At 48.3% G+C, this 5,739-nt stretch overlaps 1 long non-coding RNA gene across 1 annotated transcript; it reads right to left on the bottom strand.

Annotated features, from left to right (window-relative positions):
- Window positions 1–939: 939 nt before the first annotated feature.
- Window positions 940–5,445, bottom strand: LOC138498570 (uncharacterized). Its single transcript, XR_011278755.1, has 3 exons — window positions 5,319–5,445; window positions 3,165–3,232; window positions 940–3,046 (listed from the first exon to the last, which is right to left on the bottom strand). It is a non-coding gene; the product is annotated as an uncharacterized lncRNA (long non-coding RNA).
- Between the last annotated feature and the right edge of the window lie 294 nt (window positions 5,446–5,739).

Here is a 5,739-nt window from a genome sequence, read left to right as displayed (position 1 = left end):
ATGTGTCATGGCGGACTTTGAGAAAGAGGTTAGACATCAAGTTTCACTTTAACAGTCGATATATGTGGCCTTTAATCCCAATTCTGCATACTTTTATGGACTCCAAAAAGAAATTGTATCCTAATTAATCCATGAATTTGACAGCAAAAAAAAAAATACAAAAATAAAAAATCACTAGAATGGATAATAATACAGGGGACCAAACTATATGAAGTAATCCATGGTCAGAGAGAGGAAGGGCGTAAGAATAAAGAAAAAATCAAAATCTAAAGAACCCACACCAGCAATAATTAAGGTAAAATCTGCTAAAAGGCCACTTGAATCAGCCCAAACCCAGGCAAGGAACAACATGACACCTAATCAATGGGGCATGGGGCACAGAGGACACCACCCCCCAAACTCGTATGTTGATCCCAGCCATAGAAAGTCTTACATTTAGGAGCTAAACACATACCATTGTTACATCGGGAAGTGAAGGGAAGCAAAAGGAAGAGATCTAACATTGTTGTACAGTAGGACAGTTATTTTCAATGGGAAAACACACTGAGCAGGTTGGATGATGTGGACATGATCTAGATGGGAGATAGTTCTTTTTGAGTGGCAGCGAGAGGTCATAAAAGGGACTGAGTGGGTGTAGGGAGGCAGACATTCAGAAACCTCCTGGGAGAGACAGGCAAAGACCTTTCTGAATGCTAAACTGAGATGGGCAGCAGGCAGTGTCCAATGCTGGCAGGCTTCCTGAGGTTGTGGCAGTCCTTATCTGTGTGCAGATAGACAGGGGGCAATTTCTCCAGTTCCAGTCAAGCAAAGAAAATTGCATCCTTTAGGTAATATAGGTCACAAGTGAGGAAATTGCTGTGTGCATGACAAGCAGTCAGATAGGGAAGCAGATATTAATATTTTATTGATAGGCGTTTTCAAATGTTCAGCAGAGCAATGTTCATTAAGGCACTTATTTTTTTTCTCACACAAATTGCGGTTCTTTCCAGCTTCCTCGCAGCCAAGGTTGTATGGTAAGACTGTATACAGCCAGTTCTGTTAATACGTGTGAACAGGGGAGTTGGTAGGTCTGGAAAAGACCCGTGGCTAAGCTGATGTTGGAACCGTTGGGACTGGGGGCTAGCTAGTCTTTTGGCTGTAGCTCCTGAGATTCTATCAGGGGCTACAACCGAAAGATCAGGGGCTATAGCCCCCTTAGCCCCCCCCCCTAGCAACGCCCCTGCGTGTGAACACTAATGAAAAGCGTTTTGCATTCTTATGTACACGTGGTGTGTATCGCCTAATGTACTTGTCTGAACAACTAAGTTTTTATGTAATAATAAGATTCAGAAAGTTGGAAACAAACGTGTTGTGTTTTCATTACATGACATGGCTGAAGTCAGAGTGGCTAGACTTATTTACCATAGGTGGTAATTCATCTTACCACATGTGGTGAAATCTGAAGTAGGTTTTTTCCTAATAAGTGAGTCTTAGGAGTGCCTGACATGTGTGTACAATCGGTTGCTTACAATGTGATATATATTTTGCACTTTGGCTGTTAAGAGCATACATTGGCATCGTACATAAGATGCTGAGAGGTGGAAATACCCTTAGATACTGAGTGTACCAAGTCCAGAATTAAGTTCGAGTGAATAACCCTGGTAGAAAAAGGACATTTGTTAGACTATTTTCCGAGGAGAGTCTTACCACTGTAAAAGGGAATCTACCGATAAACTATCACAAAAGATACTATACCACAACAAAATACCACAGAATTAGGCCTCACTCCTCCAGATAATATATAATATATCTAAAGGTCCAGCCATTCCTCCACTGGTTTGTCATCCCACCTCAAGAGTGGGTTGCTTTCTAACCTTCTGCGAAAACATAGGTCTTTCTGGAGCCACAATGACCCCCCAAACCTTCTCTGTTCCCTGATAACGCATTCCATGTAGCTGTACAGAGCAGGGCCCTGATGGGGCTGTTTCTGGATAATAATCTGAGCCATAATTTTAAATGCCTCTAACCAATTCAACAAGTTCTCCTCAGGCCTTATCCTTTTCCTAGCCTTCACTGTCTCCCGGTATGGGTTATCTTGGAGTGTATCATATCCTCTCTTTTCATGCTCAAGCAGGGTAAATATGTCAATGAATACCCTATTCCGTATATCCTCCTTCACACACTCAGGTATGTGCCAGCACAGGTCATCACACTCAGTTACTGTAGGGAACCTATCCTCAACTCTACTACTCAGCCCATCTGCCTGCCGGAACAGACTCCCCACCAATGCTGACCCCCCTGCGATAACACCGGGGAAGCAATTATTCACCCCTTCACTCGAGCCCTTACATGAGCCCTGTGCACGTCCAGCCCATATCCTGCTCATCACTCCACTTGAACTGGAGCACACTCCACCCTGTTGCCTTACAGGCGAGCCCCTGGACCCAGCCCCTGCTTCTGGCAATGCATTTTCCCCCCGCAAAAACCCAATGATCATATCCACTTTCTTGCTCAACACCCCTTCCAACTCACACACAGCAGTAGCACCGCCCGATGATACCCCGCCCGCTCTTCGTGAAATGACCTCATTGGACACAGAGCAGTTCAAAGTAGAGGGCTTATTGGGCAGCCCCTGGGACGCAGGGCGGGTGGGTACCAGTTCTTTCGTACAGCCTACAAGCACTGGTAATGCCACCAGTTCATCCTCCAGCTCCTTTTTAGTCTTCGGAGCCCAGGGACCGCCACTCAATTTCGCCTGTCTTTTCCGTGGAACATTGACCTCCACCCCCCCCCCCCAATGACGTCTGCGACTCAGCACTAGAATCGGGGCTCACGACAACCACGTCTTTAGTTAGGTCTCCCGACCGCTCAGACGTGGGGCACCCCATCTTTCGCATTGCCATTTCCCAACCCCCTTCTTTGGCAATGGACGAGAATCTCGCCCAAAAACTGCAATCCATTACGCCCGCTGATGGGGCTGCACCGCATTCCTTCTCAATCAACACTCCCTCGACCTTCATCTCATCCAGCTCGAGGCACGGGCTTCCTGGCTCAAACATTCTGACCCCTACAGAGGCAATGGCGAGAGAGGGGCAAAATTCAAAACCATTTCCATGAGCGCTCACCTTCGCAACCAGAGATGAACGGGTAACCCCTCCTGCCCCCCCTTAGTAACCCCACTGTACCTCTGTCTGGCGCTCAAACTCCTCAATGCGATTTCCCCCGTCGGCTTCGGTGCGTGCAAATTCCCAGCCTGTAATCAGGAGAAGAACGCATATTTGAGCCATCACTCCATAGCACAATAAAAGCTGCGGTGGGCGGCACATAACCATCACTGCCTGCGCGACGATCCTCTAATAAGGACCTTGATCCCAACGACCACCCCTCAATGCTCGCTCACACGCCGATGGCTTGGCTTTCAATGGACTGCCTTGCAAGCCCTGCAGCTGGCCACACAGTACCCCTCAACTATTGGCCACTAATGACCCCCATTACAAGGGACATTACCCCATGTAAGGGTTCTGCTTTACTTTCAAGCTCGCCAAACTCCCACCCACCCCGCATTTCATTCGGAACATTTCCCATTCTCCGCCCTCAGCTATAGCGGTAGCTAATATGCAAACTTCCTTAGAGCTCGAAAAAGAGGGGCTGTGATCCCGTGACACCCCCTCTTAACTTAAATCATTTAAATTGTGCACATTTCGGCAGCATTCGCCCGACCAACCAGGCTCCTTCACTACATATGGGATGTAATAGAACAAGGTCCCCACCACTGGTACCTTCCCGAGCAGCACCATAATATCCGGACTGGGTCTAGGACCTGTACGCTACCGACATCACGTTTGCAGGTGCCTTTACTGTCTGAGCTATCTCATAGGCGGTAGGAACTGAAACGCACAGTGGATTTCTCTGGGACTGCTGTAAATAGTACAATACCCGGTACATTGTACGTAACCACGTCCTCCCTGCCAGTGGAACCCTGCCCAAGCAGCGATCTTAAAATCGGACCAGGAGTCGGTAGTTTTGCCCGAAAGCACCCACATCACACTAGTGCCCTAACCCACTGAACTAACTCGATTGCGTTGACACCGGCAACGAAAAGTTTATACATAGGTCAGCTGAAGTTAATTGGAAACCGCCATTGGCCAGCAAATAATGTATCATCCATCCTGCAGTAACCTGGCCTTTGTTTGTAGAACCACTAGTAATTCCGACCAGTGTTGCTGAATAAACATTCTTCCAAATGCACAATTTGCATCACATTATATCATCAACTCCCCCTTGGTTACTATTCTAACTGTGTCACAAAAGAGAAACAAACAGCCCGTTCTAGACCTGTGAATCACTGCATATGAAAACGCCAGCAGCGAAATTTAGGGGGGAAACGCAACAGGAAACTGGGCTACATTAATATGAAAATGCGGCTTTGATGAGCGCGGCGCTGCCTTTCCTGGAACCGCCACCTACTCTCTGTAAGGCTGCTAGTACAGAGTGCAAAGCCTGTGTCCTGTTGCTGTTTTCATTAACTACGCCCCGACAAGAAAAAGGCTGCATGGTTATGGTCCATTGAGCTAAGGGCCAATGCCAAAGGGCAGAACAAGTCTCTCATGAAGTTGTACAGGGAAATCATCACTACTGGGCTGCCCATCCATATTCATGAACTTTTAAGCATTTTCCATATTAAAGTGTCCGGCCCACCCAGCGGCGCGAACTCCAGCCACCATCGCTGTGAACCATGCTCTAAACACCGCGCGCCACCAGAGCCCCCGTCCCTCCCACACAAGACTCAACGGATGCGGTATCCGAATACCCGTGTAACCGCTCACCCGAGATGCTCGGATGTATAGCCTTTACAATCCCAGACACACACCTCACTCGCGCCGGGCACCCGCACGCCTTCCCACTACAAAAGGAGGATGTTGTTAACTAGGAAACAGCGAGATACTCGCGGAACACTAAGATAAAGGGAACTCCAAAATGGAGTGGACCCGGTCCCCAGACTCCCCGGAGGTGGGACCCAAACGTGCATCCGCCTCATACCGCGTAAAAAACATTTGTGCTCGCGGTATTGCCAACAGGCTTCAATGCACACAGGAGAATCGGCATAGCGTGGAACTCACTTAACGCAACATCATCTTTTATGCACCGAAAAGCAAGAAACGCACCTGGCGCGTAAGAGGGTTGGGGGTGCAAGCAGGAGGGCAAAGCACCGTGCAAGTGGCGGCGGTAGAGGTGGGTGGTTATGAGAGCCATGGATGGAGGGAGAGACTGGACGCACGAGGCACAGCCTGTTTTGGCAGCGCCGCGTGGGGAACTCTCCATCTCCCTTCTTTACTTACCCAGTCACACTCTTCGAATGGACACGCGCGAAACCCGGACGCCGATCAAACTTTAGCGAGGAGCACAATCATAGAGGGCGCAGCACCTCCTTGACCTGTGAGCCCTTAAATATGGGTCAGCAAACACGACCCTACTTCCGGTGCTGACGTGACGCATTTCCCTCTGCCCCCCCTCCTCCAGCCTTCCCCAAAAATCACCCCCCTCGGCCGTTGTGGGCATCACTGCTAAGGAACTTCTGCTGGCACTTTTTGGCTTACTGCACAAAAACCGAGACTCATTTAAAAGTGGAAAAGGTCGCTTTAATGTGACAGGCCAAAGCTTACAATTAAACGCTTACCTGGCTCCATGGCCTTACAAACTAAAGAAATATTTAAACAACCAATTAACTAATTAAACATTTTCATTTTCCCCCAACAATTA

This window comes from Ambystoma mexicanum, chromosome 5q, assembly GCF_040938575.1.
Source record: "Ambystoma mexicanum isolate Mex_15411 chromosome 5q, UKY_AmexF1_1, whole genome shotgun sequence".
Lineage (NCBI taxonomy): Eukaryota > Metazoa > Chordata > Amphibia > Caudata > Ambystomatidae > Ambystoma > Ambystoma mexicanum.
Note: the sequence above shows the minus strand (reverse complement) of the source record. Positions and strands in the feature narration are given on the sequence as shown.